The following is a 26,712-nucleotide window of genomic DNA, read 5'->3' as shown; positions in this document are numbered from 1 at the left end:
CAGAATGCCTAATTACATAACCAGAGATTCAAAGTGAATCTATAAAAAATTGAAGAATATGAATGGAGCTTTAGATCATTTGGCCCTGACGTATCTCTCTCTCTCTCTCTCTCTCTCTATATATATATATATATATATATATATATATATATAATTTAAAGGAGATTAGAACAATAGTCTAAAGAGCTAAGTGTATTTTAATGTAACAGTGAAATTACTAGTTTAATTAAAATACAGGAAATAGAAAGTGCTCGTTGTAATTTAGATATATAATAAGCTCGATAGTTAAATGTCCTTGAGCTAATTCAATATTAAGTAATGTGATTTATAATTTAAAATCTTAAAAAAATGTTTTAAATTTAAAAATCAAATTTTAATTAAATCAAAAATCAGTTTCATAAGACGGAACAACAACAAAATCAAAATCAGATAATTGATTTTGTTGTTGTTCCTTCTTATGAAACTGATTTTTGATTTAATTAAAATTTGATTTTTAAATTTAAAACATTTTTTTAAGATTTTAAATTATAAATCACATTACTTAATATATATATATATATATATATATATATATATATATATATATATATAGGCATCGGGTGCGCTTGAAATCCAGATCACAATGCAATATTAGGAAAATTAAAAAAAATATTTTGCTTGTTTGATTTTTGTTGTTTTATTCAATTCAAATCAACGCTTCTATAATGGAACTCACACACTTGAGATTAATCTCGCGTGACCAATGCCAGGTTAAAACATTTCCAACTACAATCGCTGAAACACACCGCGCGGATCTTTACAAACAGACTTTTATTTCTCCAATAATTACAATCTGGCAAGACAGACGAGGAAAAAAAAAAGAAATAAAACAACATACTGAGGATGGAGTTTGACTCAGAAATATATTTAAATTATAAATTAAGGCAATGAAAATATTTGTTTATTTTCCTTATATTGTGTTGTGATCTGGTTTTCAAGCACGCTTTATGCGTATTTTATTTTATTCAAATTAAATCAACGCTTCCATAATGGAACTCACATCCTTAATATATAATATATATATATATATATATATATATATATATATATATATATATATATGTATATATATATATATATATGTTGTTAAACAGCCCAGCATTTACTTGTTTGACAATTTTCCAGTTTTCGAATAATCCTTCTTGTGTTATATGTAAAATGGTGTAAAAGTGTTCCGTAGTCTGCGAGCGCTTTCGGTGTTTCCGCCATCGCCAGGCTGGTTATATAAAAGTTGTTTTAAAATTACGTCGAATGATAAGGTCGTGTTTTAAAATTACATCGTACTATGAGATCGTTTTTGGCTTATGTGGGCTATTTATATACCAATTTCTTGGACAGTTTTTTTATATATACATTAACAGAGGCATTTTAAAATATTTTTGCTGGATTCATAATTTATATTGTTTATTTTGGGTTGTCTCACTTTTATATACAATGCCTCCAACACCTTCAGTCTCATAACGTTAGAGTCTGTTTGTAACATTTGGGCATTTTCTATCATGATGTTTCTAAATTGAGAATGCTGGCAGCCATGTTTTTTTTAAATGTTGCGCGATAGCGCTAGTATCGGAAAGATGAAGCGTTAGTCTACGGGACAACGTGTTGGTAGTATGACAAATGTAAGAGGAACAGTTAGAGATACACTCTCCTATTGGGCAATTAAATTGATAAATTACATTGTTCTTTTCCAACACTTTGTCCGCTTGCGAAATATTGTTATTAATTACAAGATTAGTCGTTTTCCGTTTTTTATAATAGATAATGAACTTCAACCCTCTACCGCTGCTGGGAGATACGTATCGTCGAATTATGTCTTTTAAGACCCTTTCTTCTATGTGATAGTTTTTATGTAACTGGTTACAGTAAAATATATTTATGGGTGACGGATTATTATCCCTTTCCCTACCAGCAGCATGACTTAAATTGTTAATAAACAATTTAATTTCTTTATCCCCTAGAAAGTTTGGAAAATGATTATTTATCAGTACCTGTTTTATGTTTCTTAATTCACTGTAGAAGATTGTTTTACTAGACGAAATCATTTTTGCCCGTTGGATAAGGTTTTTTATTATTGCTACCTTATAACGAAATGGGCATTCACTCCTATAATTTAGGATACATGAATTAAGAGATATGAGCTTTTTAAACACTGAAGTAATAAATTCATAATTGTTGGAATCAATATAGACGTCTAAAAATGGTATCAGGTTATTTATGTTGAGCTCATAAGTAAAGTTAAGGACGGAGCTAGTTTGAAATGTACATCTTAAATCCTCTATCTCTTTGATATTATCAGCAAGTATAAATACATCATCAACGTATCTAACATAAATGTAAGGCTTTTTTGTAGAGTTGAATATTTTATTTTCCAGGTTGGCCATATAAAAATTACTGAAGGTTGAGCCCAGAACAGAACCCATTGCCACGCCGTCTATTTGTGTGTATATATTCCCGAGGTGATCATAGAACGGGACCTCAGTGGTACACATTACTAATATCTTCTTCAAAATCATTGGGTTCATTTAAAGTGGTGGAAGAACTGGATTATTATATATATTATCAATAATAATATTAATTGTCTCGTGTACTGTCACGATAGTAAACAAACTTTCTACATCTAGTGAGGCAGTTATTTTATTATTAGTTTTTTGTGGCGTGAAGGAGGTGTAAAAATTCGTCTGTGGATTTTACACTATATTTGCAAGGCAAGTATTGTGTAACCAATTTACAAGTTAACTAAAAAAATTAACGAACTGATTACACCAAAATAACCCAACATAAACAATATAAATTATGAATCCAGCAAAAATATTTTAAAATGCCTCTGTTAATGTATATATAAAAAAAAACTGTCCAATAAATTGGTATATAAATAGCCCACATAAGCCAAATACGATCTTATTGTACGATGTAATTTTAAAACACGACCTTATCATTCGACGTAATTTTAAAACGACTTTTTATATAACCAGCCTGACGATGGCGGAAACGCCGAAAGTGCTCGCAGACTACGAAACACTTTTACACCATTTTACATATAACACTAGAAGGATTATTCGAAAACTGGAAAAATTAAACGGAAAATTGTCAAACAAGAAAATGCTGTGCTGTTTAACAACATATGCTTAAAGGAGAATATGCTGCCTAAATATACACAATATATATATATATACAATATTTTCATAGAGTCCATTCGTATAGTCATGGGACGACCGTCCCTGGAGAAGGTGTCAGCTGTGTGATCGCTGACACTCGATCTCGGGTCTCTCTGTGTTTCTCGCCGAGTTTCTCCCGTATTTACGATACCATCCATATTTATATAGTTTATACTCAGCGTATGCTAATTAGGTATATCTTACCACAGCAATATATATAGCAATAAAAAATATATAGTATATATATTATAATTTATGAATGTATATATGTATATATATATATACATATATATATATACATTAATATATAACATTGTAAAATCAGAGTAAACAAATCCTAAATCAAAGTATGTCGTCTTCATCTTTTGAATTTTGAAGATTTTTGATCCTTGAGTGTTGCATCAGCATCTAAGGACTGTTTTACATGTCATGATAAGTAAGAGATATCTATTCAAGGGAAAGTTAAACTGTAGAACAAATGTAAAATATGTATAATATTGAGTTTGACAACCCAGAATTGTATTATTCCATGGAAAAGTTTATGTTTTAAACATGATTCATGTTAAAAGATGACACGCATAACAAATTTGTTGTCTTTTAGATATACGGCTCCTAAGGCTGAATTTGACCCGTCTAAGACCTACCAAAGGGGGATTCACAATAGACACGGTTTCTGCAGCGAGTAATCTTTCATTAATTATGTCATTTGCTTCTTTAACGACAGTGCAGGATTATTGTGTTGCACAGTCTCAATGCATGCAAATGTGGGGTACTTTAAATAGGTTTCCAGCCATATTTCGTATGGACACTTTTATTGATAACAAAGACGTAAAACGTTAGTATCGTTTAAAGTATGCTTATTGGCTGCAATGTACGTGTTTTACCGTTCAAACATCTTCTTGAAGGTTTCATGGAAGTCTTCTTGTCGAGGCGTATCACAGACCGTTGTCACAGGCTCTTTCATTTCCTCAATTATCTCATAACCATAGCCTCTACAGATTTCTTGGAGCTAAAGAAATAAGCAAAAGTCGGTTGGTGCAAGGTATGAACAATAGGGAGAATGATGATTTTTCTGGATAACTATGCTGGTCAAATTATCTATGACAAGGCTGGAGCTGTAAAGTGTGCCCTTGTATCAAACTTCGCACAAGTCTTCCATATCTTCAGTTCACTGCAATTAATTGTGTGTACAGTTTTGAAACTGACACCAATCTGCACACGTATTGTCTCTATAATACAATGGTTCTTACGTTCTTAATTATACATGACGTTACGTTTGGAAGCTGTGATAAATTAAGGTTTACTAATTAGTCTGTTAGTGGAAACCAATCGTAAAGTATCTATTAATTAGAGTCTGCCATGAGTCCCGTTATATAGTTTTCCAAAAGGGTAGGAAACTTTTTGATCTAAGCTTATTGAAAACTCTCAGCATACGTCTCCTTTTTTATGAATTTAAGGTGTACCTATGTATAAAGATTTTTACATATCGCTCTATTAGTATATATAACCATAAACATTTGAGCCTCCATCATTGACCATCCCTCTTGAGAAAGCCCGGATAAAAAGGGCGAAACCGAAGTCTCTCCGCCTCCATTTAAAATTTCATAGGTAACGACCTCGAAACACGCGTGTACGTAGATTACTCTTTTAAAAATAATAAAGAAAAATGTTATATACGTCCAAACAAATAAATAAGGGCGACTTTCTAAGTAAATAAAAAAATCAGCTTCGAGGCGGAGCCAATATTAACCGTATCGCTTGAAAAAACAACAATAACAAATATATATATATATATATATATATATATATATATATATATATATATATATATATATATATACTGCCTCGCAAAAATTTACAATACACATTTGAATCTGTCACTTTTTGTATTTCTAGCTTCCAAATGGTAATGAAACTTCTAATACAGATAGAAAATGTATTGAAACTAAGATAGGAACAGTAGAAAAATAAAATAAATAACAATTCACCACAAGGGAAAAATCAATATTTAGCATCGCAAAATTTTACAGCACATATCAAATTCATTCGATTTCTCAATAATTTTATGATGGTTTATCATGGTAACATACTTTGAAGCTCCTTGAATAATCACGAATATGCAAGAATGTCGTGAGACCGAATCTCATCCCATAATGAAGTTGTCTAGATCCTATATAATCAGCTCTTAAGGCTGGTATCCTGGAGTGAGATCTCTACAGAACGACTTAGAAAACAGTGAAATTAAAGTTAGCAAGGACACAATCAGTAGAAACCTTCACCTTAAAGAGATCTTCAGCCAACAAAACCCCCCCTTCTTAAATCAAACATGTTCGTGCTAAGCTTGATTTTGCAAATGAGTATGCAAGCAAGCATATACGGTTTTGGTATTACGTGTTTTGGTCAGATGAGGCAAAAATTGACTTGTTTTGCACTCCAAAAAACACCGAAAGCTTGGAGAAAAAAAAGGTACTGAATAGCAGTCAAAAAACACCATTGCACCTGTAAAATCTGGGGAGGGATTAATTATGATCTGGGGTTATTTTAGTGCAGGAGATGTAGGAAAACTTTATATGAGTATCTTAGAGAAAACCTTAATGAATGCTGCTTAAATTGAATTCAGACTGGATCTTTCAACATGATAACGATCCAAAACACAAAATTAGTTCACTTCATATAAGGTGAATGTTTTAACGTAGCCTAGTCAATATCCCGATCTCAACTCTATGGAGCATTTATGGAGAGAATTGAAATTACGGATCCATAAAAGAGAACCTTCAAATCTGCGAGAATTTAAGACAATTCGTGTGGAAATATGGAAAAAAATAACACAAACCATATGTAAGAAGTTCGTAGGAGATTACTGAAATCATCTGCATGCTGTAATCAACAATAATGGTTATGCTACAAAATACTAGATATTATTTTGTAAATGTCTTGTAAACTTTTGCGTTGCTAATTATTGATTTTTGTTTTGGCGTTGTGTTAAATATATATATATATAGAGAGAGAGAGAGAGAGAGAAAGAGAGAGAGAAGGAGAGAGATACTCTTATTTGTAGTATTCCGAATTTACTGGGTATATATAATGCAGTAATCGTTCACACACCAATAAATTTCAAACATAAAATAGCATATGCCCTTGCTTCAGCTAGTTGCCTGTCTAGCCGCACTGGTCAGCTATGAAACAACGACACAGTGCTGTATGTTGGTGACTATATATATATACATATATATACGAGTAGATACTTGACTCTTCCCGGGATTGAATGAGCATCAACAAATATTTTAAACTTCTATATCGTTTATTGTCATCGAAATTCGTGGGATGATGCGTCACATGCCTCTATGCAGTAATTTAGTCAAAAATATATGCTATTTTACATTGCTTTTTCGTTAAACTGCTGTTTCTTTTATGAAATTATTCTATATTAACTTATTTCCAGTCAACGAAATAATCATTCAGAAATTTACTGACATTCAAAAGAAAACAAAAAAAAAACACGTAAATTCTCAAGTCTAATAAAATTCTTTGCAGTTTATGAAAAGAAGATTAAGAAATTTACGTGCGGGTTTAAAAAATTACAGACCACGTCATGCAGCCAGTTCTATCTTTGTTGCTTAGCGACGACATGGAAAGATGGTTTTTACGATGATAGATGAATTAAAATAACGGTTTCGATTATCGATAATTATCAGGGGTTTTCTGAAACAAAATTGTACTAAGGTCACTCCCAGGCTTATACACACAAATTCAGTAAATTTTAAAGAAAATCTGTTCAGCTACTAATAAGAAACAAACTAACACGCAGAGTGTTGCGTTTATCAATACATATATATATATATATATATATATATATATATATATATATATATATATATATATATATATATATATATATATATTAATAGTTAACGTCTGTGTGTGTCTGGTCGCGAATAGATTCCTATATAGTTGACTATTACAGAAAACTGATCACATATATTGATAGAAGATGTATCGAGACCCAGGAATGGGTATGTGTGATCTGGCAAAATGATGATTCATTAGAAATGTGGGGTCTGCGTACGCCCTGGACACAAAGTATGGAAATAAAAAAATAAAAAATAAAAAAAAAACGTTTACAAGTGCTTTTGATATAGATGTACATCATAATACTTTAATAAGTATGTTTTAACTTAAATAGGGATGGTATAATAAAATTGTGGGGTCTGCGTTCGCGCCTGGCCTCCATAGGAATGGAAATAGGTACAAACATTAATAATGACTTTTTATAACAATCTGCGTAAGTATACTTTGATAATTATGTTTCACTTTGAAGAAATATGGTATAATAAAATTATGGGGTTTTCGTTCGCGCCTGACCTCCATAGAATGGAAACATGTCACACAGTTTAACAAGGTTTTTTTTTTTAATATAGGGTCCACAGAATATCGTGATAAGAGTTTCAGTGTGAGCAGGCATGATAAAATAAATTATGGCGTTTATCTATTTTATTTTTACTTGCATCATATTGTGCTTTGGTTTTGATACCCCCGAATTGGAAGCTTTACAACCCTTCCGAGTACTTTTGCTAGTATATATATATATATATATATATATATATATATATATATATATATATATATATATATATATATATATATATATGCGAATAGGCGAACGAAAGTGACATAAGTAACAGTAAATAGATATTATTTGGAAAGATATGTGTAACGGAAAACTTGAATTACGTCCTTCATTAAATGCTCAAGGCTTTCTAGGCAATCAGGAAATAAATTTGAAGATGGTACATTTTATTTTTTTATTTTCAGACTCGGAATTCGATATACAGCGTACTGAGATTTGGGAAAATCGATGTGATCGGTTTTGGCCAGAAATTTGATGATTAAGGTTCAAAGTTCAACGATTTTACCTTTGAGAACTCTACCAAACTCCTCCGACAATTTAGTGGTCTACGCACTTGAAATTTTAGATATAGGTTGCTTGGACATGGATCTAATTTAATGACTTGATTTGAGTCCAAAACAATAAATTTTAAGAGGTCATAATATGGGTGAAAATTAAAAAAAAAATTGACCTCTGCGGTCTCTTCCAAATTACTCAGACAATTTCTCGTCTAAATATTTGAAATTTTACATAAAGGGTATTCAGAGATAGGGTCAGCTTTTTCTTCGGTTGTGGTCGAAAATGTTTAGTTACCAATATATAAATGTATGTATGTATGTCTGTTTGCATGTCTGCTTTAAACTTTCAATAGAGGCAACGAATTTTACCACGATCAGTATCGTTTTAAATTTCGACCTTTCATACGACAAATATCGAAAAATTGGCTAAAAAACATTAATAATTTGTCTTCAACTGGCCACTTTTCGACAGGGGGGCACTTTTTTCGCCGATATTTTTTAAAGTTATCCTCTCCTTTAGATTGTCTGGCCTTAATTTTTAAAAATATGTCGCTTCCGGTTTGGCGGTGGTTGTAACAGCATAAACGTTAGGTTTTACCCCGTTTTTTTTTCTCCTTTGCCGTACGGGTTCGAGCCTGCCTTCCTACTACCACTTTTTTTTTCTCAACATACACATCCAAACACCCGGGCAACGCTGGGCGCCCATGCTAGTATATCTATAAATATCAACGTGTCTCTGTGTGTATCTGTGTGTCTGTGTGTGTCTGTGTACATTTTCTTTCGCAATAACTGTCAATTTTCAGTCAAAAGACTCGAAATTTGATATAAAGTATACTGAGATTTGCGGACAGAAATTTGGCTGTTAAGGCGTCAGAGTTCAGCGATTTGACATTTGAGAAATCTACCAAACTCCTCCGACAATTTTGTGTCTAAACACTTGAAATTTTAGATATAGGTGTCTTGGACATGAATCTAACTTAATAACTTGATTTGAGCCCAAAACAATAAAGTCTAAGGGGTCATAGTAGGGGTCAAAGTTAAAAAAAAATTGACTGCTTTTTGGGGGGGGGGGGCTCAACATCCACCTTCAAACACACTGGCAACGCCGGGATTAAATGATAGTATATATATATATATATATATATATATATATATATATATATATATATATATATATATATATATATATTACTGTTATGTCGACATTTTTCCTTGCAAGTTAACGAAACAAGACATTATTGCTAGGAGGAATAAAAGGAGGAGAAAAATAACTTTCGTGATTTCGAGCTTCGAAAAAAAAAATCCATTAGGAGGTCATTTCCCGCCAAAAAAATAAACTGTTTCAGACTTTCGTTGGCACTTTGGAGACAATTCTCGAACTTTTCCAACATTCTAGGTCGGAGTAAACAGCGTCACATTAAGCGATGGCTGCGGGGGTTGAGCTCTGTCTGGTAAAATCGGATTTCGCTTCAAATTTCTTCTTCGCACGTATCGTCGACTTTGTTCTCGAAATGCTCTCTGCGGTGGGTTGATGCAAACAATCGATTTCCGGTAGGAATTCAAGCTGTGATGTAGCACGTCTGGAAATATATATTTATTGCGACAGCTTGATTGAACACCACATAGTTACTTTCAATCCAAATGGTTTAATGTACACATTCGCTGTTTGAAAAATCAGAATTTATATATATATATATATATATATATATATATATATATATGTGTGTGTGTGTGTGTGTGTGTGTGTGTGTATACATATATATATATACACATATATGAGCAAACAGTTAATAAAATATGTTAAAAACACTTTGAAATGAGTTAAAAACATATTTAATCTGAAAAGGAAACACTATATAAATGGATAGTCCTTTATCCGCGGAGTTTCGAAGAAATACTCTCCTTCTCATCAGAGGGTAGGAATTAGCAAAATGCAGGATCAGATTTTGCATGCAGAAGTATTTGATGAAACAACAAGTAAGTCAAAGATCTTACTTGAAAACAAAATAAGTTAAGCAGAGGGAATATGGTAAAGAAAAAGGTGATTACACATTAATGGATAGTCTGGTGGAAGATAAAAAATCCAGTGACGGTAAAATCCAAATGTAAAACTTCAAGAAAGTTAAGAGAATTTCCATTTGTACAAGTAAAATCTAAGGAAATCCCGTAATTGGAAGAAGATGGTCCATAATAATCCAAATACAGAAATCTATGGAATGATTCACAAACATGTCTACAAGGAAAAAATATAATTTTAATAAAAGAAAAATAAGATGTACGTTTCACTCTACTTCCGAGACATAACTGATATATATATATATATATATATATATATATATATATATATATATACATATGTATATATATACATATATATATAAATATATATATATATATATGTATATATATACTAGCATTTTAGTTCGGCTTGCTTGGCCGCTACGTACTTTTCACGACTATATGTGCATATGTATGAATGAATTTAAAACGTTTGACGCATGTCCAGGTCACCTTTTTCAAGATTTCAAGTGTTTAAACCCAAAATTGGCGGAGGAATTTGGTAGTATCTGCAAATGTCGACTATTTCAACTATAACTTATTTGCAGCCAAATTTTCGCACAAAATATGATTAAAACGCTCGTTACATGTATGAATAACCTATATGAAAAATATCAAATTTTTAGACCCAAATATGATTGAATTGTTTTCTAAAATATTTTGAACTTTGACGTCTTGGCAGTGCAATTTTCGGCTAAATCCAAATAAACATCATGCACTATGTCTGAATTCATTTTATGTAAAATTTTAAATGTGTAGACCAAGAATTGGCTGAGTAATTTGGTAGATACCGCAGAGGTCAAATTTGTAAAACATTGACCGCAATTTGGACCCTATTTTACATTTATTGATTTGGGCTCAAACAAAATTAAACAGCTTGATCCATGTCCAAGGAACCTACTTTTAAAATTTCAAGTGTTTAGACGCAAAATTGGCGGAGGGGTTTGATAGAGTTTTCAAAGGGAAAAACTGTGCAATTTGACTCCTTGGGAGACAAATTTCTTGCTTAAAACCGAGAAAAAGTTTTTCCCAAATCTCAGTACTCCTTATCTCAAATCTCGAGTCTGTAGACTGAAAATTGACAGATTTATTTGGTAGGGAAATGTACAGAGAGAGAGAGAGAGAGAGAGAGAGAGAGAGAGAGAGAGAGAGAGAGAGAGAGAGGCAGACAGACATGCAGCCAATTTCACTTTCAGATATATATATATATATTTACTATAATAATAAAATACCTATATATATATATATATATATATATATTATTTACTATAATAACTATTACATACCTACAGACACTAGTGTTCTATCCTTTTCCGGAATCATCAGTGCGAGGTGACACGATTAATATCGGTCGATAGATTCGTACCCGGCAACGAGCCATCCCTGACTCCAAACGTCTGTCAGAGTGATATAGTCATTATAGGATTATCTGCACATGGGAGCTAAGTTGACCGACTTTTTTTCAACTGAAAAGACTCAACAATACCAAACATGTTTCTTAAGGGGGCTTAAAATATATTAATTCCTTTTTTTTTGTTATTCAGTCTGAATTGATTACAGGTGATCCCAAGTCGCATTTTCTATGATGGCTGCACGTATATATTCATCATCTGAAATGTTTTTCTCTGTTGTATCTATTGACGGTGTTTTATTGTCCCGCGAGCGAAAAGCATTATTTAATTCATCGATGCAGACAAATTTTAACCGCTCATCCTTTATCGGGTCTTGTTTACCGTTTATAGAACCACACAAACTGGCTTGGACAGCTCGCTGTAGGTTTGAAAATTCTTCTACTTAAAATATGGCAAACTATTTTTTAATCAAAAACATCATTATATATATATATATATATATATATATATATATATATATATATTAATATATATATATATATATTAATATATATATAAAGAATAAAATTTAATAATAATAATAATAATAATAATATATACATATATATATATATATAATTTTTTATTACCGTTTAATGCTTGGTTACATATGTGTCGGATGTTGGTCCATGTTTACGATCCAACAGCCTCGTCAGACCTTACAGAAATGCTTGGGCAACCATTTCTGTAAGATCTGGCGAGTCTGTCAGATCGTAAACATGATCCAACATCCGAAACATATGTAACCAAACAGATAAAACTGTAATCTATATATATAAAAGCGAAAATGTGTGTATGTATGCATGTATGTATGTTTGTATGTGTGTTTGTGTGTCCGCTTAAAACATTCGAGAGACACCACAAAAATTCACACACTCGGTATCATATTGGAGCTCCATCCTTCGCACGAAAAATTCTCGAAAAATTGGCCAAAACGCTAACTTTTTCACCCCAAAATCGACAATTTTCGACAGGGGGGCAACAGAAACGGTCCTCTCGTGACGCATGCGTTAGATGACGTCATGGCCTGATTTACTTTAAATACTTTAAGAACTGACAACATTTCATGTTCGTCGTGTGAGCTCTGTTGGTTCGCGCGTTGGTTCATTACTTAAACGTTTTGGGTTCGAATCGTGGTGTGAGGTGTCTTTTTTTCGATTTTTAAATTTAAATATTGAACCAGTGTTATTTAAGACTGTATTTTCGTAACGTTCTTTTTTCTGTATTTTTATTTTACTACGCTTATTCTTAGGTTTTCATTAACACCCCCACCCCCTACCGTACAAACACACACCCCAAAGTATCCGGGCACCCACCGATTTTTTTAATTTTAATATCGAGACATGCTTTTTTAAGCCATTTTTCACGTGTTTTTTTTTACTTTTTATTTTTAACGTGCGTTTTTCTGTTTTCTTTTTTTTCGATTTTTACATTTAACATCGTTCGTTTGCCTTTCGTTAATTTTTTTGTGTTTTTTTTTTTTACTTTGCTTTAATTTACCCGACTTTTACAAGCTATTTTCGAGATATTTTTTGATCGCCGCGTAGCGGGTAAAACCGAAAGTAGCTTCCAGCGCAAAACTAGGTTAAACATCACGCAAATTGACGTTGTCGCACGTGCTAATTCCGGTTTATAAACGTCAACTTAACACACATATCAATTCATCTGTTCCCATGGTCGAGATGGTTTGGTCGCAGGGTGTTTTTTTCGATTTCTTTTTCTCCTCCGCGTCAAAGGTTCGGGGTCCAAGCCTACCTTTCTACTAACACTTTTTTTCTTTTACACCTCCAAACAACCGGCCAACGTTTTTTTTTTAAACAGGGTTGTATTAATCTATCCCCCTACCAACACACACCTCCAAACACCCGGACAACGCAGAGTACCCCCCGCTAGTTAAAAAATAAAGCACATATTTGCTCTGCAATATTATTGAGCACTCTCTTTAGGTTTTTATTAATTACTAGTTTTACTATATATTTATATGCATGTATATATATATGCATGTATATATATATATGCATGTATATATATATATATATATATATATATATATATATATATATATATATATATGTGTGTATATATATGCATACTAGCCTGAGGGCCCAGTGTGTATTGAGCGAATAAAGAAAAAAAAGAAGAGAAGGAACAGAACAGGAAACAACGTGGCATCTTTGCTGTTACGACCACTGCGAAAGCGGAAGTGATGCACGTTTAAATTAAGGCTAGATAATCGAAAAGACGGGATGACTTTCGAAAATATCGGTGAAAAAAGCAACCCGTTCCTGTAGAAAAGTGCACAGTTGACGGTGAAGAAGATTAATTTTATATATATATATATATATATATATATATATATATATATATATATATATTTTCACATAAAGGTGTATTAGTTCGGTTTCGATTCAAGCTAATTCGTCTAAGCCATACAAATATATTTTTGTATATTTTAAATTGTAACTTTATAACATATAAAAATCGATAGAACATATACTTTATAATAATATGTAAGCAATATGCAAGAATTAAAATATCATATTTAAGCGTACTTTACGACCGCGCTTTGCTGGGCATACATGCTAGCTTAGATAAATGTTTGTGCAATTTTAACAAAAAAACTACAATAATATCAGAGCATCTCTATTTACATAAAATTGATTCGTTTGAGAAGTAATTCTTTAGAGAAATCAATCTATCTTAAAACAGTTTTAGTTACATATTTGAACGGGGGTGCGTTCAATTCGTAGTTCCCTTGTACCAGTTTAAATATGTCGCTTTGTAGAAAATTACAGGTATTAAATAAATGTCGGTTCTAATTGGCAGGTGTTTTAGCTGATTCATCTGTTTTTGCATAAGAACAGTTTTGCAATGTAGTTTGTAGACAAACGTCGGGGTTTACCAATTATTGGGAACTTGCAGAAATCACTTGAAATAAAAAAAAGAAATACACTACCAAATAATGTGAAATACACTGTTATTTATTTTCGTTAAAAGAAAAGGTTTTATTTTAAGTGTGCGCGAATGTGGAAGTCTATATGAAAGAAGAAACGGGGAAGCAAAGGGAAGACTTGACAGCGTGAGAGAAAAAGGTCTATGTGTTGTGGCGAAGTTAGAGAAAGAGAGAGTTAAGCAATGTCTTTGACGTGCAGGAAAAACTGAAACTGTCATTTCAGCTACTGAATTTCACTCGGCGAGCGTTACACTTAGTGTGGCTTATCCCCTTCTCTGACGAGAGAAGTTCGCTGTCCCTTTTATATTTCTTTAGCGTCTCCCAGAGGCTTGCAAAAACTAAGCTTTAAAATCGAGCTCAGATTAGTCAAAAATTCATAACATTGACAAAAAAACACGCTTCAGTTACGTCTGCCATTTCTCAAGAGTCCTGCTTTTTACCCAAGAGGTTTGGTGTGTGTGAAGGTGCAATTGCAGCGGAAATCGATTTATAAATTTTAAATGTGTATGTGTGACTTAGAAAAATAAAATAGGAAACAGCACGGATTCTGTTTTTTTTTTTTGGTTCGTATTTGAAAAACGTACACTGCATAAGACTTTTGATGAAACGGACTATACGTACAGTAACGATGCGCCATCTTATCCCGTTGAAAGATTCTGATATTTTAAATTCACGCGGGGCAGGATATTAGCGAGAACATTTTCCAAAAAAACATTGCGCCCTTTCTGCTCTCTGAGGAACATCGTTCAGTCAAGTTAAACCTGCTATTTTTTATAGATCCATGTGTCTCGATAATCAGACGCACATGCGTGTGGCTATGAAATTAATATCACTTTCTTAATAACCTTTTCTTGCACCGATTGACTTCCAGCTTCTCCTTACTGTGAAGTTGTTTTTATTTGGGGGGGGGCTGAAAGGAAAGCTTTTCCCACATGATGCAGTTTCGATTTCTTAAATTACTTCGTGGTTGGAGAACTAACTTAGAATGTGCTACAAAACTGGTCCTCAGAGGTGCTTTAAGAATGGGAGAACCCTTTGTACAACGCAGAATCTATTTAGATAATCAAAACTATGCGACATTAAATCTGATCTTTAACAGATGGGTGAGCAGTCGAAAATAATAGGTGCTTTATATGGGAGAAGGACAACAGAACTATGCAATAGCACCAAAATTAAGGTTGAAATCTCCTCTGGCAAAGATATAGACGCGACTAGTGGGCGCTTGTGAAATACATCTATACATCTATATAAGTCAACATGTGTGTGAGTGTCCGTTTGTGTGTGTACGTATCCCTATTAAATTACGCTTTTTCAGTCTACAGACTCAAGATTTGACATAGCGGGTATTGAGATTTGGGAAAAATCTTTTTAATCGATTTTCAGCCAGAAATTTGTCTGTTTAATTGGGGTAAAAGTTCTAAAAAATTGACCACTCCGCCAATTTTTGGTCTAAACATTTTAAATTTTACATAAGGTGTATTTAGACACAGAACAAACGTTCCTAAATCTAATTAATTTCTTTAAATCGTTTAATATTAAACCTTACTTAGCCATACCTCGATGGCTGCATCAGTGGTGAACATGTTTCGAGCCCGAAATGTCTTGGTTTTGATTAAAGTAATTGTTTTTTAAACTTTGGAATCGCTAATATATTTTGAGTACACTATAATAATCGATTAAGAACAGTACGAAAAAGAAAAAAAAATGTGTGTAATGGGTCATGTCTATGGCAAAAGCAGAAGATTAGTTTGACACGAAAAGATCGTACGTAGAAGAATCCGAGGACGACAGCGGCAAATATACGTTGAGAGACTGAATTCCTGACCCACATAAAAATAATGGGCAACAATGAATTCATGAATGCCTTGTTGAGAGAGAGAAATGGGTTTAGAGCCATAGCTGTCAGTGCAGGTCGGACACCACGATGACGATCATTATGCTGCTGCTGATGATTATAATGACTAAATACGAAATCTGCATGAATTTAACTATATTTCAGCGTATTTACGACACGGCAAACCGTGCGCATTTTGTTAGTACGAGAAACAGTTTTTAAATGTCGGCCTGTTATACAAGAAGTTCCAAGAACTCGAATTTTTCCTTTTCACTCACACTTTTATCTGACCCACCTGATTATGATTGCAACGTCTTGTCAGACGAGTGCCACTCCCCCAAACACTAAGTCCATGAGCCCAAAATGACTTCCATCGGTACAGGACCATTTTAATAGACAAATGCCTGAGGGAGTATCTATACACTAATGATGTTACAGAGTCTAAGCTTTGTACGACAGTCTCTCTCTCTCTCTCTCTCTCTCTCTCTCTCTCTCTCTCTCTCTCTCTCTCTCTCTCTCTCTCTCTCGGTTCAAAATGTTTAAATCCATCAACAACCAGCAGCAAGATAGCCAGCAACAAGTTAAACTGCAGACCAGCTTTATGCGGGTACTGGTCTCCCGCTGTTTTTATTTTTTAAATCAAAGATTTGCTTCTCCTAGAAAGGTTTCACTTCACCACGGCTTACGGGAGCCCTCTCCACCCCAACACACACATACATACACAAAAACACACACAGTGCTAGTTGGCCGTTGACTCCGAAAAAGGGTCAATTCGCCCTTTGGAAGGTCTTCAGGGAGACTAGCCACCCTCCTCACCAAACAAGTCTGGTGGGGGAACCAGTTTAGTCGCCGATGCCCCGACCATGAAGCAGGTAGTACTGGGTTAGACCACCTGATACTCACATTATATCACCAAGTAAGCAAAAGTCACAACAAATTAAACGGATTACAAAAGTGTTTAGGTAGCAGTGGTAATCAGCAGTGGTATGAAGAATATTCTAAATACACCAAGTTTAGTTTCTATATGTCGACATCTTAGATATGACAGTTCATGCGACAGTTTCTTATTTTTTCGATTCGAATACAATTACCGATTTTTACCATAGCAGCGTCATTGAGGTCAGCGTCGATTTGGTGGCAGTTGAGTATATATATATATATTTTTTTAATATATATTTGATATATATTTATTTCTGTAAGTTATTTGCTTGGTCTTTTGAAAACCCTTTTCGATGGAGATAAAAAATGATACCCAGATGTAAAACCTCCCCAAGTAAAAGAAAAATAACGACGAGTTTTACATAACCCTTGAGGAACGTTGAAATGACACCTGTAAAAAAAACATCGACGTACATATCCCCGACAAACCCGTTTAGCAATAAGATCTCACTCGTTTAGTGTTGTTGACCCTAAATGACAGAAAGCTTTCTATCCTAATAGTTCCTTCCCTCGAACAGCTTCACTGTGGAATGACCTTCCTTTTGCCTTCTTCCCTGGATGTACTGATATGCAGAAGTTTAAATGTAACATAAACTTATCTTATTAATCTTTACTAAACGTGGTCCCAATTAGTAGCCCCTTACGTCCAATTGGCGATATGCTTTGTAAGTGGTGAACACGAGTAAAAAAAAGAAATTATGAAACACTCATTTAAAAAAAAAAGATGATGTGGTCCAGTATTGAAATTGTTTATTGAACCCTATAAACGAGTGAACTATATGGTGTTTGGGATAGTTTGTCAAAAGAAAGGGGGTAAGAGGACTAAAAGGATAAAGTTCGTAGCCGTGCTCCATAACAATACGACGAATTAAGATTATTCGTTTTTTTTTTTTTTTGTTTGACGGGGAGCGACTGAGAGAGATTTCAGAGAGTTCCCTCATCCTCTTACAAACCCATCATATTTCCTCTGATCAGACTCACCGTTGTTTCCTAAATAAAGTAGTATATATATATATATATATATATATATATATATATATATATATATATATATATACAAATTTGTAGTATTTCGAATTATACTGAGTTAATATAATTCAGTAGTTGTTCATATAACAATAAATTTAAGCCAAAAAGGAGAGATGACTGAAAAAGTAAGCTACAAAATTATCATATTTCGTAATTGAGCATTCGTCTTCTGCTTTAACAAAAACCAAGACTTCAAGATAGCAACAACACGTGTATTTCATTGTTAGTTACAATTGTTTCAAGACCATTTCGACAAAGTCAAACAATATGTCGTTTGAAAATTTTCACACGAACAGTCTTTCTTCGGACTTATTAAATAAAAAAAACACTTTCCCAATGAAACATTAAGAAAAAGAAACATTTCTTTATGAGGAAAAAACAAGCGGGAACACTTTACCACTGTCGCATCTATGTCAACAAATATATATATATATATACACACATATATATATATATATATATATATACGTTTTATTTTTTATTACCGTTTTTTTTTCTGTTCAGTTACATTTTTGCTTCAGCTACACGACTGTTTTTTGGCCGTTATGTACCATCCCTCATAGAACGTAAAGGAACTTTTCTGTAAAGTCTGAGGAGGCTACATAACGGTCAAAAAACGGTCGTGTAGCTGAAACAAAAATGTAACTGAACAGGAAAAAACAGTAATAAAAAATAAAACCCATATTTGCTCTACAACAGTATTGAGTTCTTTCTTCAGGTTTTTATTAATTACCATTTCTACTATATATATATATATATATATATATATATATATATATATATATATATATATATATATATATACTAGCCTGGGTGCTCGGCGTTTACCTTTATTTTATATATATATGCCTTAACAATTGGAAGTTGTTGAATCTAGTGGTTTCAAGACTTATCGATTATCAGAAGTAAATATTCGTATAAGGCAATCTCAGTCGAGTAAAATTGCTCAATATACTAGATAGAGCTAATAAAAATTGAGTTTATATGTTCAAATTTCAATCAAGAAAAAGTCAATTTTCAAAATAAAATTAGAAATTTAATGCTCGAACCAATGAATATAATGTATAAATTAACGCCCTTCATTTATTGATTAGTTACCAGCTTTCGTTCTAAGCGTTTTTTTTAACCAATATGTTTCTTTATTTTTCTGGGTATTTTTTTATATATGTTCCATCTAAATTATAAATATATAACAACTGTATTTTATATGTTATTAATAGCTTTGGGCTAATTGAAATACAATCTGAGTATTTGAATTTAAAAATTTATACAAAGGAACATTTTTCTGCTACAAATAATGAAACGGATTAATTTTCGCAGAGAATTGCTGCCTGTTTGGCTTGGATATATTTACGAAAGCTTTTTTTTACCTGTAATCCACCAGTCTTTCAAAATGGATCTAACGTTTTTTAAGCATTTATGTTGCATCGCTTTTTCATGATTTCAACTCTAATTCTAGATCTCTATGTCTTTTTAAGGCATTTAATATTTAATATGTTCTCTGTGTGCTATTAAGCAAAATAATGGCGAACCAATACAGTTATTTTGCTGGAATTTTCCGGGGGGGGGAGATGTACTTACATTAAGTTAACCATTGTATTCTTTTGTTCAAACGTTAGATTTTTAAATGTTTTTTGGAGACTGACTTTTATTAATTGAAATTTGAACATATAAACTCTATTATATATATATATATATATATTTGAACATATAAACTCTATAATATATATATATACACACATATATATATATATAATAGAGTTTATATGTATATATATAAATTTGAACATATAAACTATATTATATATATATATATATAAATTTGAACATATAAACTCTATTATATATATGTATATATATGCATATATATATATATAATAGAGTTTATATATATACATATATATATATATATATATATATATATATATATATAATGACAATTAAATTTACCAAAATGATCCAAGATGGTAAAATTAAAGTATATTATAAACATTAAAGAATTAACATTTATAAAATTATCTCAGCCAGATGTGAAAGCTTGATAAAGCCAAATAGGAAATAGAGCTTATAATATGAGCAAATAGTTAATAAAATATGTTAAAAAAAAACACTTTAAATGAGTTAAAAACATATTTAATCCGAAAAGGAAACACTAGATAAATGGATAGTCCTTAATCCGCGGAGTTTCGAAGAAATACTTTCCTTCTCTTCAGAGGGTAGGTATTAGCAAAATGCGGGATCGGATTTATCATGCAGAAGTATTTGATGAAACAACAAGTAAGTCAAATTTATATGTATGTATATACAGGGTGACTAATAAAAAAGGGCCCCAACTCTAATTAGGTCTCGTTTCTTAGTGTTTTGTACGAATGAAATGAAACTTTGGTCATAACTTGTTTATTATATTTCAAAACATCACATCAAAACACTAAGGTTTTTGGCCTATTTTTCTGTAAAATGCTCAGAAAACAACTGACTGTCCTCTGTTTTTTGGGGGTTACCCTGTATATATGATTTTGAGGACGATTATTAAAAATCGGGAATCGGAAAAATCGACAGGTTTCAGGGTATCGGAATCGGTATCTGAATCAGAAAAATTGATGCCTCTATTCCGATGCAAAAACGATTCTTTTAAGTGGCTTATTTTATTTTATTTTTTAAAGTAAAACCTTCCATTGCTGGTTATAATGATAAAATGATAAATATTTATTGATTTAAAAATACAAGTTAACCTGACCTCGATATATCATCCTACACAAGTGTATTTTGACGTTTAAGAAAATATCTGCATATTATTCATGTGTGTTTTTTTTCACGAAAACAGGGGAAAATAACAATCTTATAGTTAAATAACAGGAGATTTATACAAGATCGGAATCAGAGTCGGAATCGGTAACTGTATCAGAATCGAGAATTTAGCACGGAATCGATAATTGTATCGGAATCGGGAAAAATATTGGAATCGTCCCATCACTAGTATATTTATACATATATATATATATATATATATATGTATATATATACATATGTGTATATATATATTAATATATTTTATATGTCCAATTTAAAACATGTATATATATATAAATATATAACAATACATATATGTATATGTATATATATATATATATATATATATATATATATATATATATATATATATATATGTATATATATATTAAAAGTTAACCATTTGTTTCTTTATAAGTAAAAAAGCAAAGTATTAAGCAGGGGATATAATTTAATGACAAACACATACACATATACATGTGCGCGTGTGGTAGTTTGTATGTGCGGGTTTATATGTCCGTGTTAGTGTGTGTGTGTGTGTGTGTGTGTGGGTGTGTGGGTGTGTGTAAGAGAGAGTTAGAGAGAGGGGGCGGTTAGGTTGATAGGGTGTGTGCGTGCTTATATGTGCTGTCACAAAACCACCGGCTTTGTAAAGTCTTTGTAATGAACAGTCTCCCTAACAATAGGTTTTAATTTTCTGAAAGTTCCGGACAATTCTGCAGAGTCTGTTAAACCGTACGAAGCAAGAACAGACGAAAATTTTTTTTCAATAAAAAGGAAAATAGGATTGGTGTGATCTGAATTAGATATGACTGTCTCACAAGTAAGCCAAAGTTAAATCCTTTTGTTGTATAAAAGGTAATAGAGTTTTCCAAGACCACGTCAACGGATACACACACACACACACACACACACACACACACACACACACACACACACACACATATATATATATTTGTATGTAGATATATGTGTGTATCCATATTATACACACACACACACACACACACACACACACACACACACACACATATATATATATTCTTGGAAGATTTTTTACCTTTTAAACTTATTTAATTTTTATATATTTTATAATCCGTTGGAAAACTATTCAGTCAGTAAGTCGAAATGGGAATTTAAGGGATAATCGGTTTTTTACATTAAAACACTTTTACAGGGATTTAATATATATATATATATATATATTTATATATATATATATATATATATATATATATATATATATATATATACATATACCAGGGACGTTTCCATGAGTAAAGATTGCTAGTTTTATTTCGACCGATTGGAATAAAGAGGATTTCAAATTACTTTGACATGATGACTGAACTTATGCATTCATAGCCTGAAACTATCCTCTGTCTGTTGCAAAAATTGAAAACGTGAGATTCTAAGAAAGATTCTACATCATGGGCCTGCCTCTACAGCAACGATATATCATTGAAATCATCAAAGAAAAAAATCTGAATTCATAATCACTCACTGGGATTGTAAAAAAAAAAACTACACATCGATGAAATTCATGTCAGCATAATTAGCACATGGCTTCGTCAATTAAGCGACAGAGATGTAAGTGACTAAGATCCCTCTGGACTTTACGATCCAGGCATAGTCCATCGCTGGCAAAAGAGCATTGATAATGTTGGTGACTATGTAGAAAAATATATTTTGGAATTATCACTCGTTGAATTGGTTTCACTCTCTATTTCTTAACGCTACGGCGTTTTTGTTTTTAAGTAAAATATAAGGACACATTAATTTTAGACGGAAATCGTTAGTATATTTATTTATATATTTATCTATATCTTCCTATTTGTCTCTCTAGTAGTAAGTATATGAGCACACACACACACACTCACACACACACACACACATATATATATATATATATATATATATATATAGAGAGAGAGAGAGAGAGAGAGAGAGAGAGAGAGAGAGAGAGAAATAAAAAGGAACAAACCGTATTATGTGTTCATGAACGTTTCGTCTTTATTTCCAGACTTCCTCTGGATGAATTCAGAGGAAGTCTTGAAATCAAGACGAAACGTTGATGAATATATATATATATATATATATATATATATATATATATATATGAATATATATATATATATATATATATATATATATACTAGCAAAAGTACCCGTCGTTGATTGGGTTCAAAAACAGCCTACAGGAAATGGACTCTGATTTATTAAAGAATGATAGGTTATGAAAACGAAAGGTTGTAAAGAGATAGCTTCGAATTTGGGGGTATCAACACCAAAGCAAAATATGATGAAAGTAAAAATAAAATAGATAAACACCATAATTTATTATACCATACCTGTTAACACTGAAACACTTATCACAATATTCTGTGGATCTATATTAAAAAACCTTGTTAAACTTTGTGACATATTTCCTTCTATGGAGATCAGCTGCGAACGAACACCCAATAATTTTGTTATACCATATTTCTTCAAACTTAAACATAATTATCAAAGTATACTTTCGCAGATAGATATGAAAAGTCTTTATTAAAATGTTTGCCTATTTTCATTCTATGGAGGCGAGGCGCGAACGCAGACCCCACAATTTTATTATACCATCCCTATTTAAGTTAAAACATACTTATCAAAGTATCCTTATGTGCATCAATATAAAAAACACTTGTAAACTTTTTTTTTATTTCCATACTTTGTGGACTAGGCGCGAACGCAAACCCCACAATTTTAATGAACCAGCGCCAGATCAGAAGTACCAATTCATGTGTCTTGATACATCTTCTATCATTATATGCAATGAAATTTTTTTTTAAATAGTATATAGGAGCCTATTCGTGACACCACACACATACAGACACACCACACACACATATTCAACTTTATATTGTATATATATATATATATATATATATATATATATATGTGTGTGTGTGTGTGTATGTGTGTGTGTGTGTGTGTGTGTGTGTGGCATCCGTCAGTCGAAACGACTATGGATCAGCGCCGAATAAAGATGTTGCTTTTATGCATCCTTTTGTGTGACTGTAGAGACCAATTCTTGATTTGCGTAGTCTGCCACAGCCTTGACATACGAAGATTGTTATGCAATTTGCCGCTTCGTCCGGCTGTTCCGCCTGTACACTCGCTCTTCTCCTAGCTCTCCTTGCAGCGTTTTAAACATGGAGGGTCCTCTCGCTGATGATAATCCCCTGGCGTATCATTTCCCTCCAGGCAGTTCTGTCAGCTGCAGAGGCTTTCCATGTATTCCTGTCCACCGAGAGAGCCTTCATGTCACGCTTGCAGACATCCCTGTAGCGAAGATGGGGTCGCCCCCTCTTTCTTGAGCCTGAGGCAAGCTCGCCATAGAGAAGGTCTTTAGGGATGCGCCCATAAACCATCCTGCGCACATGGCGCAGCCATATATATATATATATATATATATATATATATATATATATATATATATATATATATATATATATATATATATATATTAAACTGTACAGAAAGTCAGAAAATCTTGATACCGTCGGTTTCAAACCTGACACAAGGGGCAGCAGTTTATCCTAAATAATGTAAGGCTCTCGTAATCAATATTGTACAGTTTTAAATAAATACATATTAAGCTCTTATATTGACATTTTCCTTTGTAATCGAGCATTTTGTTCAAATATTTCCCCAAAACAGAGAACACACACACACACACACACATATATATATATATATATATATATATATATATATATATAATTACACACACACACACATATATATATATATATATTATAAGCATAATATCTAAATATCTATAAAAGTGAAAGTGTCTGTGTGAGTGTGTCTGTGTACATTTCCCTCCCAAATAATACTGTCAATTTTTCGTCTAGAGACTCGAGATTTGACATAAGGGGTACTGAGATTTGGAGGAATTGTTTTAGTCGGTTTTCGGCCAGAAATTCGGCCGTCAAGAGGTCAACGTTACAAATCTTTGACCGTTGAAAACTTTATCAAACTCCTACGTCCATTTGGTGTTGTAACACTCAAAATTTTAAATGTAGGTTACTTGAACATGGATGTAATTTTATAATTTTATTTTAGCCCAAAAGAAATAAATGTTTAGGGGGGCAAAATTGAGATCAAGGTTTAAAAAGTTTACTTCAACGGTGTCTATTTAATTTCTCAACCAATGTCTGGTCTAAATATTGGAAATTCTACCTAACGGGTATTCAGAACTAGGGCAAGCTTTATATCGGTTAGAATCGAAAATTTGAACTGCAAGGTTCTCAAGTTCAAAAGATTTCACATTTGCAGTGTCTAGCGAACAATTCAGCCAATTTCGGGTCTGAACATTACAATTTTACCTAGTATGCAGATATGCAGCAAGCATTTTAGTATTGGGGGGGGGGGATTGGCTTCCAAAAAGTAAAAGTTGTCCTTTGAAGATTCTACCAAAGTCCTTCGACAATTTTGGGTCTTAGACACTTGCAATTTTAAATGTAGGAAACATGGACATAGATCAAACATTTTATTTTGATTTGAAACAAAAACATTAAGTACTAATAGGTTAACATCGGTGTAAAAGTTCCAAAAAAATTACCTCCGCGATATCTAGAAAATTACTCAGACAAATTTTGCTTTAAACATTTGCAAGCTTACATAACGTGTATTCACATGTAGGTCAAGTTATGTGCAGTACATAGCGCCTGAGCAAAGCAGGGCTGAAATGCTAGTATATATATATATATATATATATATATATATATATATATATATAGTGTCGCAAAAAAGAAAGTCCGCATTTGCCATGTTTTCAAAACCCGCAAATTTAAGCCAAATTGAATGTTATTGTTTAATCAACCTATACTTCATTTGACTCTTTAATTTACCCTGCCCATATTAGATTTTAAGTGAAGTGTCCTAATGCCCACCTTAATTAAAAAATACTTCAAATCGAGAAGGCAAAAGAAGAAAGCTCAGCACAATTGAAAATTGTTATATAGATGTATAGTTAGAACATTAATGCAACACTGATACAACAGAAACACAGTGAACTAGTTCATATTTGGTAGCATAAACCTTCTGCAAATTGAAAGCTTGTAAATTTTAGGACAATCTCTTGAATGAGTTTGCGGCAATACTCCGGATGACGGTCTTTCAACTTCTCTTGAATTTGTGAACAAAGTTCTTCAATATTTAAAATTTATCATTGCGTGACTATTGCTTGAATTAATGCCATATGTGTTCTATAGCATTGAGGTCTGGAGTTTGTCTAGGATAAACCAAATACGGAAAATCACGCTCTTCAAGAAACCTCTTGATCTTGCCAGCTGTCTGAGTGAGAGCATTATCCTGCATGACGATGGGATTATCATAAAAATTCCGGCCAAAGTATGCTAGAAAATGCGTAGTAAACATATTAATGTACTTGGTAGAATTAATTCGATCTAGTAAGCAAACTCTAGGTCCTGAATCATTGGCACTAATAACGCCTCACACCAGAACTGAACCCCCACCAACTTACAGCGTTGAAACTGTGCACTTGGGATTAAATTCTTTGTCATTCCTTGAACGAACATGCTGCCTACCATCACCGGCTAGCCTATTGAACTTGCT

This window comes from Euprymna scolopes, chromosome 39 (assembly GCF_053919585.1).
Source record: "Euprymna scolopes isolate OS-2025 chromosome 39, ASM5391958v1, whole genome shotgun sequence".
In the NCBI taxonomy this organism is placed as follows: Eukaryota; Metazoa; Mollusca; class Cephalopoda; order Sepiida; family Sepiolidae; genus Euprymna; species Euprymna scolopes.
The sequence above is the reverse complement of the archived record's forward strand: the minus strand, read 5'-3'. Positions refer to the sequence as shown.